The following is an 11,653-nucleotide window of genomic DNA, read 5'->3' as shown; positions in this document are numbered from 1 at the left end:
TGGAGGTCGGGCCCGGGAATCGGAATTTTAGCAAGTCTTGTGATTCTTCCGCACACTCACGTTTGAGCAGCCTTGCTCTGGCATCTGACTCCACACTTAACACCACCAAACCCACCCCTAGCAGGCATTTAGTCTGAACATTAATGAGCGCCAAAAATTATTTTTAGCAGGTTACACTAGAATTTAAAAAATAAGACATTCAGAGAACAATATGACAGCACATCCGGAGAGGTAACGCTCCTTGATGAGGGAGATGCCTCACCCACCGCTGTTCCACCAGATTTGTAGTTTGGCCTTTGACACAGTTGCACTTAATTCCTAAAAAAATCACAGCTTTCTTCTCTCCCCACTCTCCTTCCCCCACATAATCATCAGAACATTGATTGTCACGTTTAAATAGAACAACAGCTTTCAGAGTGATTTCTTCACATTGGGTTAAGATTTTATGTTAACCAGGAAGAGGACATATTCACCTGGTACCATCCACTGCCATCCACAAAACTAGTGCCCACAGGAAAGAAAATACGGGGCAGTTAAGCTTTGATGGGGCACAAGGAATGGACAGGCAGAAAGAATATACTGGAAGTGTGGAATTATGTCTGAGCCTGGTGGTGCACCAAAGTTGGGGACCCTCATCAGCTGGGGCCATGCGAGCGCCCAGAGTTTTGAGAGGGCTAAGAGAGAGGAAGGGGTGCCAAGGGTGGGCCATAGGGCCACGGGAAAATAACTTTGCAAATGGAATTTTGGCAGGGAATTTTAAAAACCTCTCTTCCAGTTCAGGAATGGTTCCTGGAAAAGAGGAAAGTTTTTAATACTCTGCCTACAAGTAATTGGGTCCTTGTGGAGAATTCTTGGTTGTGGACCCTAAACTATCGCCCTTAGTCATCCGCGCTGGAGCTCCTCTTAATGCAGTGCCTCCTGACCTCCGGGAAGAAGGCACCGCTCCCGCAGCCCCGTCAGGAGCATTTGGGATTGAAACCCAAAGGAGGGACTAATCACAGGAGCAACGCCATTTCCACAATCTGCTGCTCACTTGGGACCAGTGAAGAACTGTTGGGGGAGGACAGCTGGGGAGATGGGGCTTCTGCAGGGCCGATGAAATGTTCTACAAGCGATTGTGGTGGTGGCTGCACAGCTTTGTGAATAGACTGAAAACCACATAGTTAGTTATACCCTTTAAGTGGGTGAATTGTATCTCAATAAAGCTGTAATATATATTTTTAAAAATCACTGGGAACATATCTAGGGGCACTGAGAACAGAAGAGGGTGAGGCCTCTCTGTGAATTAGAATCTGACTCTGGCTGAGCATCGATAGCTACGCATCAGAAAAGCTAAGGGCAGGGCTGGCCCAGTGGCGACGCGGTTAAGTGAGCACGTTCTGCTTCAGTGGCCCGGGGTTCGCCGGTTCGGATTCCGGGTGCGGACATGGCACTGCTTGGCAAGCCATGCTGTGGCAGGCATCCCACATAGAAAGTAGAGAAAGATGGGCACCGATGTTAGCTCAGGGCCAGCCTTCCTCAGCAAAAAGAGGGGGATTAGCAGCAGATGTTAGCTCAGGGCTAATCTTCCTCAAAAAAAAAAAAAAGAGAAAAACTAAGGGTGAATTGCAGGACCTGTTGTCCAACTTGGGAGGAGAGTAATGATGAAACTTCTCAAGAAGCACAGATCAAAATAAAAATTAAAAGACCTGTTTCTTTTGCATCACCTACCCGTGACTTCTGTGTTTTTTAAATCGGGGAAGTAACCAGAGAGAATATAAAGAGGAGGGGAGAGTGTGGGCGACATTTCAGTAAAAAGTTTCATATAATACTTTTTTTAAGCATACAGCCTGTCTCAAGAGCTGGCGCTGAGGTGAAGTGGGCGGATTGAGACGAGTGGGATCGCTCATGTACTGTTACTATAATAATTGAATTTTCAGAAACAGAAATTCACAGGTAGGCAGCCATGACTGCTAGCCTGTATCCCCTGATGCCGCTTAATGTCTCAGGGACATCAAAGCCCTCTGCTTTGGGGTCTTTGTGCTTGTAGGGCTCAGGGACAGTAATGCCTTTTCTTTAAGCACTATCACCGAAAACACCTTAGGGCTTGGGGGTGGGAGGGTGGGGACAGAAGGACAACAAACCCTGACGGTCAAGGACTGAGCCCTGCATCCTTGCAAGCCTTGAAAGTGGAACTAGCCTCATCTGACCCCCTTAGAGAAAAGCAGGGACCAGTGAGGGTATGAGCGCTGGGCATCTGGGTCAGGACATCCCGTTTCCCAGGGCTGTGGGGTGTGGAGCTGAGAGAACTATGGGGAGAAACCAAAGCAAAAAGCAGGCAGACTGAGTCACCAGCCAGAAGAGGCCACGCGGAGAGGGAGAATTAAGTACCCAGGCTCAGGAAGGAACCGACATGAGACTACAGGGCTCGAAGCACAGGGTGGAGGAGGGGCTCGGAGGTCGTTTCAGTGGGCTTTGCGGAGTGCTGCAGGCTCTGACAGCACTTAGAGAGCGGAGGAGGGACAAGGAAGGGGACCGAACTGTCAATGGCTCATATTCAAAGACTCACTCCCTATTCCTCGTTCCACCTCAACTCTTCCTAGGGCCAAATCAGAGAATTATGGAGTCCAGTAGTTCCACCAGCCAGGCAGTCAGCAAAACCCCCAAGGGTAGTGGTGTTCACGTTTAAGGACCTCTGGAGTGTAGCCGGATTCCTCGCTAAACTCCCCTCCTAACAAACAGTTCTTCCTTACGTCAAACTGCACAGCTGCTGCGGGCGAAACCCATTTCTTCCCTTGGCCACGTCCGGGCTGGGCTGGTGAATGTGTTGGAAGCCAAGCAAGGTCTAAGGGTGGGTCTCCTCATTCGTGAATGGGCGTAGTAACAGGACCCACCTTACAGGGAGCTTGTAAGGATTGGCTGAGATGAGGTACAAAGCACCCAGGTTAGTTGTTGGCACCTGGTATGCATTGCTTCCGGCAGCCGAGTCAGTGTTCGTATTTGTGTCGCTCTCAGTAATATTGAGGTCCACATCCTGGGGTTGGTACAAATCAAAAAGCCTCCTGTCTGTCAGTTCACAGTGTCCCTGATTTCTTGATAACACTGGTGACCAAGAAAATGCAGTTATTGGCCCACTGAGTGCTTGGTGCGCAAGAGGCCCTCCGGTGTGTGGCTGTGTAGATGATCTCTTTTCATCTGCGTGATGACCCTGTGAATAAACAGAACCCATTTTACACGGTAAGGAACATGCTCAGGAAATTCTGCAGCTTGCCTGCGGTCGCTCAACTAGTAAGGTTGGAGGCGGAGCCTGAATCTAGCTCTCTGCAGCTCCAATGCCTCCTCTTGGAGGCAAGAAAGCACGGGGTAGGAGGCCCGAGTTGTGCTCACGGTGATATTTTTCTCTGACCAATATGCTTTCCTTGGAGAACCTTCCTTTAATAATTCCATATGCTTCTAGGAAGGCCCATTACCCAGCCTTGGCTGATCAGGCAAACTGATTCATCCAGGAATGGGTATGTGGCTGAAGCAGAACAAATTTGAGTCCTACTGTAGATCAGTGTACCATCCCTGGGACAGAGAAACATTCCACTGAGGTGGCTAAGCTGGTAGTGATCTTGCCCACAACAAACAAAAAGCATTAGCTGATAAATGAAACCATTCAGGGATGAGCAAAGCAGAGAATGAAGGGAAAATCAGAATCCTGGTGACATTGTTTGAGCTCCTGGATCCAGCTGGACCTGAAGCCATTTCCATATCTGGTCTTTTCCCTTTAAATGAGCTAAGATTTCACCTTTCCCTAGTTGCCTTCTAAGGTTAATCTCATTGATCTTGACTGCTTTACCTGCTGTCTCCCTGGCATCAAAGGCTTTGTGCAATAGTGATTTGTGCATATTGATAATGCTATAGGGAAAAAAATATCCTTCACTTATTGCAAACATAGACCTCAGCTGTTTTCTTAACCAAGAAGCAAGCCCCTCGAGGAAGGGGCCATTGCTTCAATATCTGTGGCCTCTCAGTGAGCCTTAATGATGGAGCATTTGACCTCCCCAGAGGACAGTAATGCTTTTTGTTTAGGGGCAATTGCACATTTTTTGCCTTTTTATAGTAGGAAGAGTGACCATCAGCTTCTGGAAACTCTGCCCAGCGGCCAGCCTCATGGACACATGTTCTGTGACCATGTCCTCAGCTCTGGGCTTTGCCACATGCCTTCCCATATGTGAAGCTTCCATGATTTATTTTTGCCCATCTTCTGCTTTTCCCTGCTTTCAGTGGGAGATGCTATGTAAGACGCAATATGTTTTTTGACTAAATAACAGGACTTCTTCTACAGTGTATAATATGGGGGCAGTTGATAACGTTGTTTTGGAATTGTTCTGTGTTGTTTCACGTGCAGGAACATCTCTCATGAGAGCGTTCACTGTCACAGCTCCTCGGTAGCAGAAAGTGTGTGTGGAAAATAAGGCTCAACCCCTTCGCCGGGCAATTGGGAGTCTGATCTGACCCATCTGCCTTCCCAGACTCATCTCCTACCTGCCTCTTCACTGGGATTGGGGTTGGGGGACACTTTCCTGAGGAGGGACCAAAACAGCATCTCAGGCCTGGGGCTGCAGCTTGACAAAGCACTCTCATCCCTTTCTGCGCACCACCCCATGGAGAATCACAGGTCTACACTCCAGCCAAACTTTATCACTGTCATTCCTCAGACATTCTCCAGTTTCCGTGCCTTCCATCATTCTGGTCCGTATGTTTGGCGTTCCTCCTGAATTGTTACCTGTCCAAATTCTACTCTTCCTTGCAATGCCATCTCTTCCTTGAAGCATCTCCTGACCTTTTCAATCATCATCATCAACATGTGCGTGTCACTTACTGTGTGTGTGTATACATATTCACTTAATTCTCACAGTCTCCCCACAAGGTAAGTGCTGTTATCATTCCCATTTCTTAGATGAGATAATCAAGGCACAGCAAGGTTGAATAATTTTCCCGAGGCTACACAGCCAGCGAGTGGCAGAGAAAGGACTTGAATTTAAGCTGCTTGACTCCAGAGTCTGTGTTCTGATTTCCTGTAATGTACTTGAACTTCTCACGGCTCCTCTCACATTCTCTTTTCTATTTTCATTATTTGCGTATGTCTTGTCCCCTCCCCTCGCCTGGGAGGTGCTGGAGGGCAGGGTGCAGTGAAATGTGCATAGCATTTGAAAGCAGACAGACTTGGCCTGAACAAAGGACTGAAATTTTCTGAGTCTCAGTTTCTTCATCTGTAAACGATACATAACTTACAGTGTAACTGTGAAGAGGATTAAATAAAACAATAGGTGGAAAGCTCTCAGGTTGGCCCCTCGTGGCACATACTAGATATTCAGGAAGCACGGGCTCCCTTCCCTTTATGTTTACATGACAGTAAACCTGGGAGAGCTCTTTTCACCTTATTATGGTTAGAGAAAATTAGCAAGATTAGGAGGAGACTGGGGACACGCATTCATTCATTTAGCAAATATTTATTAAGGATCTGCTGTGTTCCAGACATTGCAAGATGCTGGGGAGCTGACGGTGCCCACGACAGAGCCTCGGGCCCCACAGTGCTGTCCCGGATGGACTCTTAGGAGCCCTCTCCACCTCTGTCTCCAGACTAACGAGGGCTCTCCAATCTGACGTGACTTCTGGAAATTTGCTGCAATAGTTCAAAGCATAAGTATTAGGAACAGTCATCTTTTTGCTTTCTTCACCTGCTGCTGACAGGAGAGTCCTGAAGACCTGACTGTGTGGGGGCCTGGAATTGGCCACCCCAAGATATGTCTCTTTGGCATGATGATTATTTGGGGCTGGTTACTTTGCAGACAGGAAAGCAACTGAAAAGTAGAGATTACTTGCCCTTTGTTAGGAGACATTTTCATTTGTAAGGAAATCCCCATCTGTAAAGTTGTCTCCCTCTCTACCAGGAAGAAGGGGGATGACCTTATCTCTACACACTCCTATCAATACGGAATGCAAGGACTTAAATCTGCATAATAATCTTATTCCTCTTTCTGGTAACCTCCTGTAACTGACTCCCCCCACCCCCAACATCCTCCTTTGTCTTTAGCTGGATATGATATTTAAGGTGGTGGCTTCAGCCATTTTGGAGAGTTGCTCAGCTTGCCTGAGCCTCTCCCATGTATACATGTTATAAAGCTTTGTTTAATTTTCTCCTGTTATTCTGTCTCATGTGGATTTAATTCATTCTCTGGCCAGAAGAACCCACATTGGGTAGAGGAAATGTCTTCCTCCCCTACAACTGTTATTCCTGGGAACATGGCCTCAAGGAGTCTGCCCTGGTCAAGGCCAGGAAAGAAACCTACCACAGGTGGCAAAAAGGCTGTCCTCTCCATCTCCTTCATTCCATGGGGAGGGGAGGGGGGGGGCGGTGTTGTATAGGCAAGCTTCTAGATTCTCTCTGGATTCTTTCCAGATTCTGGCAGACTCAAGAGCTTGTGATTTTTCCCAGAGCAATGAGGAAGAGAAAATGTCCTCTCTTGCTCACTTTCTTTACAGAAAGACTGAATGGCTTCATTTACATTTCTTTACAAAAACAGACATCTGAACTCAAATGTCCCCTTAGGATGAAGTCCTAAGGAGAGTAGACTTCTGAGGGCAAGCCCTTGTCTGTCTCAGCAGGGAAACCTGTGGAATTCAAACAGGCTGCATCCTATATTGGCTGGCATGGAACATTGCTTTGCCTGACCCGGACTGTTGTTTGGCTCAGAGAGGGCATAAGGGGAGTTAAAAGCCTCTGAGGATGAAGGAACATTCTTAACCTGTATCTACAGAGCCAAATGGATTCCGAGAAAAACACACACAGCTGGGAATTGGCGACCGTTCATTCTCAACTAGCCTAGATAACTCAGAATTCCAGACTTCAAATTTCGGAGTCACCCTGGACTCTTCTGGATTGCATCCCATCTGTATTGTGCAGGAAGTCTTGCTGGCTCTACCATCACGATTTCTCTGGACCCCAACTGTCCCCCACCTCCTCCCCTGGCCTCACACTTGTCCAAGCCATCATCTCCCACGTATGTCATTGTAGGACCCTTCTATGAGACTCCCTGTTCCCATCCTTGTCCCCATGCAGGATGCAGGGGATCAGAAGATGCCCCTCCAAAATACGCCACTTTGGCAGAAGGATTATTTTGAGCTAAAGGCAGATGCAGAAAGAAGACTTCCTGGAGCTGCCTTATCTGACTAAAGGCAGAAACTCCTGAGAAATGAGGACTGGCCCAAATGTCCTCTCCTGGGGAAGTGTCATGGCCATGAAGAAGACAGAAAGTTGGCATGAGAAGGGCCTGCACAAACAAACCTTGCTAAGGTAGCACTATCTTCCATTAGATTCCACCATATGTTTACCTTCCCGTAGTCTGCAGCCCCTGGAAGCCTAAAAACCCTTTTCCTTTGTCTTGTCACATCTCCACAATTTTGCGTTCTTTGTTAAAAATGGGACATGAGCTCTATCCACTTCTTTGGGTCTTCACTTCTTTTCTAGGAAGTCCCCTGTATCATGTAAAAATTAACATCAAATAAAATTTGTATGCTTTTCTCCTGTTAATTTGTCTTTTGTCAGTACAATTTGCAGGGCCCCAGCCACTGAACCAAAAGAAGGTAGAGGACAAAGTGGTTTTGTCTCCCCTACACAGGCTTCTCTCCAACCAGGGTGGTTATTTTAAAACAATTCGGATCACATCACTCCTCTAAGCGAAACTCTGCAATGACTCCCCATCTCACTCAGAAAGAAAGCCAGTGATCCCGTTGAAATCTTTATGACCCCATTGCTCACCCCTTTAGCCACACTGGACTCTGAGCTATTCTTCAAACAGGGCTTTCCATGGAAGCATCCCTCTACTTGGAGTGTTCTTCCCCAGGAGATCTCCATGGTGCAGAATCGCAGCTCCTTCAAGTCTTTTGGGTTTTTTTTTGGGTTCTTTTGGTGAGGAAGACTGGCCCTGAGCTAATGTCTGTTGCCAATCTTCCTCTTTTTGCTTGAGGAAGATTGTCACTGAGCTAACATCTGTGTCAGTCTTCCTCTATTTTGTATATGGGACACTGCCACAGCATGGCTTGACGAGCGGTATGTAGATCTGTGCCTGGGATCCAAACCTGCGAACCTGGGGCTACTGAAGCAGAGTGCGAGAACTTAACCGCTACCGCTACACCACTGGGCTGGCTCCATCAAGTCTTGACTCAGATATCACCTACCCAGTGGGGCCCACCCTGTCTGTCCTTCTAAAACTCCCAACACCCTTCCCAGCTTTTTCTCTTAGGATTTATTGCCTTCTAAGACAAGATCAAATTTCCTTATTTATTTTGCTTATAGTCTGTCTTCTCCCACTAGACTAAAAACTCCACCAAGGCAGACTTTCATTTTGTTTTGTTTTTCACTGCTGTATCCCTGATACCAGCTCAACACAAGGTTGACATAAGGGAAGCCATATTGTAGAAAGGAAACCATATTGTAGCTTTGACCTCTGATTAACTAGCCAGACGTGTTCTGTAGATTTTGTGGCCCCTCTCAGCTGCTTTAAGATGATCACTTTGTTCTCCTGAGTTCCTTAGGAAGGTGATGACCCTGGGCAGAGAGTCTGTGCTAATAGCCATCATCAATGACAACTGAAAGATCAGGGTATAGGGCATTGCTCCATTCTCTGATGCATATCCAGTAAACAAAGGGCCTTCAGGAACTGGGACCAGATGTCTGCCCCACCCAGAGACCAGCCACCTCTCCGACCTGGAGACCAGCCCTGTATATAAGTGCGTGTAGTCTTTGTTCTGGGAGATGGTTCTTTCCTCTTGCTAGCAAGCTGTAATAACGAAACTCTTTCTCTCCTACCATCTTGCCTCCTGACTATTGGCGTGTCTGCGGCGAGCAGACAACCCATCTTGGTGGGTAACATCCCCAGCACCCAGACTAGCGCCTGTGACCCCACTGGAGTAAAATACGTATTTGTTGCAGTAGCGTGCTTTTTCCTCAGAAGGGATCCAGTTGCAGACCAGTCTGTAGAGCAGGGGGCTTCAGGCCCCCTCCCCAGGCTCTTCTCAGTGTGCAGAGAAGTTCTCCACACTGGGAGCCCAGCTATGGGCTCCAGCAACCCATGGCTGCTGCTCAGGGCGGGTGGTCACTCACTGCCAATCAGCCAGGGAAAAGACAGCTGAATTATGGTCTCGATGGTAAAATACAGCAATTTTCTTAAAATTGGTTAATGGAAGTGTTCAAGGGGATAAATCTTAGAAAATTTCAGACGCCAATCTTATGGGAGTTTATAGGAGAACAGCTTTCAGCTTTCCAGGTAGAAAGAAAAGTGAACTCCAAAATTCTCTTTTAAGAAATCATCTTCCCTCTGTGTTCAATTTTTTAAGCTTTTAATATTCTGTTCAACTTTTGAGGGAAAAAATAGGAAATTAAAAAAATCAAAATAAGAGATCGGTTTTACTTATTCCGGTGACGTTGAAATTACTTTGGACTCTTTCTAACACTTAAATTTGGTAAAAGCTTAGAAACGTCAGTGTATTTTCTTTGGCATCATATGATTTTTTAGGTGACCAGAGAGAAAAGAGTTCAGGCAATCTGCCTCAATTCTGCAAGGATCCAGTTTAGGAGTTGGAAATTTCTCCTTTTGTGCAATTAGCAGACACATTATGAAACTAGACTTACGAAAGGCAGAGGGTTCTAAAGAGAATTGCCCAGTTTAGTCCAGACTGCTAAGCTCATGAAGGTATTTTACTGATGGATCATTAAAACCATGTATTATGTCTAACCCTAAAGCAAAAGAAAAGCACATTTCCAGCCCACGGAGCAGAGCTGACTGACATCAAAGAACCAGCTCTCGAAGGCAGGTAACAGTAGAGCTGCCTTCCCCACCCACCAAGATGGCGGCCTGTGTGGGTGGATGGCATGCTATTAGTTGATAGCATGTGCTCAGGTAAAGTAACTGTTTCTTAAGGGGAAAAAGAAGGCAAAAAGATACTGACAAAGAAACTCCGGGGTTCTATCTAAATACACCAAAACTTTCGCTTCCTACACCTGACTTGACAGGGCTTAGCGAGAATTTGAGGAAACAAGATCCTCTCCCAACCCAAGCTAAGTAGAGAAAAAAGAGGTTAGCCATTTTGTCATTACCAGGTAAGATCTCTAAGATTCTGAGGCTCTAGTTTCTATATGTTTTATGTCAAGTTTTAAGCTTTATTAGTAATAATAACTTTGAAATAATAGCCATAATTTATCTATTCCTTGCTAAGGGTCAGGCACCAAGCTAACCATCTGTCTCATTTAACCCTCAAAACAGTGAATGTAACAGGTAATGCTCCATTCTAGAGATGAGAGGACTAAGGTTTGGAGAAGCTAAATTATTTTCCTGAGGTTAGATAGTAGAACTGGGCTTGAGTTCAGATCTGTTTGACTCTATAACCTCCGTGTTTTTAAACATCATGCCATGTTGCCTGACACATTGCTTCTCAGTCTTATCAGATCCATCCTTTTCATAGCAAATATTTTTAATGTTTTTTTAGTATTCTAAAACCAAATTCATAGATATTATTATTGACTATGCTATAATTTTGAAAAATGCTCCTTATCCTGAGTACAATAAAAAGGAGAAATTAAAAAAAGTACTTTGTAATAAAATAACATTTATTTAGGTATCTAAATAAGCAAGCATGACCACATTAGAAGACATAGCAATGTCATCGGTGCCCGCATGTGTGTGGAGAATCATTATGAATCATTAGCAGTGTTGCTATGGGTAACATGAATTTCCGAAATAGGAAACAATTTTTGGTAAGACTCAGCAAAACAAAGTTCAACCTCCCCTCCATTTATACAATAGTTGCATTCTTGGAAAATTTAGTAAGGAAGGAATAAATAAAAGATAGACCTATAAACTTACATGGTTGCAGCCTAGTCAGAGGAGCACAGTGACTTCCATTCCAGGCTTCTTTGCTCTTAGATACCACAGAAGACAGTTATCATCCACCAAAGATTCCATGTGGTTCACTATCGCTTTCAGCCTCTCTTTTAGTTAAAGCTGGGGCCGTGTGACTCATTTTGCCTAAGGCTGGGAAACAAATGATGTGTGTTACTTCCAGCTTGAGTACTCAACAGCAGGGCTGAGTTCTTCATCCTCTCTCTTCCTCTGCCACAGCAGAGAAGGAAGCAGAATCTTCTAGATGGTGCAGCTGCAGGCTGGTGGAGCCCCCATCCCCAAGTGATTATATGGAGCAGGGTCCGTGATGCACATTGCACATGTGCCATGAGCAAAAAGTAAAGCTGAACAAAATTAAAGCCCACTGAAATTTGGACTTTTATTTTCAGCTCTCCGGCCTCACCTGCCTGATACATGTTCTTGGTTAATAATTAGAATGAGAGCCAGCCCTGATGGCCTAGTGGTTCAAGTTCAGTGCTCTCCCCGCTTCGGCAGCTGGGGTTCACTTCCCAGTCTCCAAACGACAGCACCCATCTGTCAGTTATCATGCTGTGGTGGTGGCTCACACAGAAGATCTAGAATAGTTTACAGCTAGGATGTACGACCATGTACTGGGGCTCTGGGGAGGGAAAAAAAGAGGAAGACTGGCAAGAGATGTTAGCTCAGGGAGAAACTTTCCCTGCAAAAAAAATAATAAATGAAATAAATAATTAGAATGAGTAAGAAGG

General features: G+C 45.8%; 1 long non-coding RNA gene across 1 annotated transcript; it reads right to left on the bottom strand.

Moving 5' to 3' along the window:
* Nucleotides 1-5,461: 5,461 nt before the first annotated feature.
* LOC138917523 (uncharacterized) lies at nt 5,462-11,275 on the bottom strand. Its single transcript, XR_011425724.1, has 2 exons — nt 10,890-11,275; nt 5,462-5,650 (listed from the first exon to the last, which is right to left on the bottom strand). It is a non-coding gene; the product is annotated as an uncharacterized lncRNA (long non-coding RNA).
* Between the last annotated feature and the right edge of the window lie 378 nt (nt 11,276-11,653).

This window comes from Equus caballus, chromosome 14, assembly GCF_041296265.1.
Source record: "Equus caballus isolate H_3958 breed thoroughbred chromosome 14, TB-T2T, whole genome shotgun sequence".
Lineage (NCBI taxonomy): Eukaryota > Metazoa > Chordata > Mammalia > Perissodactyla > Equidae > Equus > Equus caballus.
This window is presented reverse-complemented; position numbering and strand designations above follow the sequence as displayed.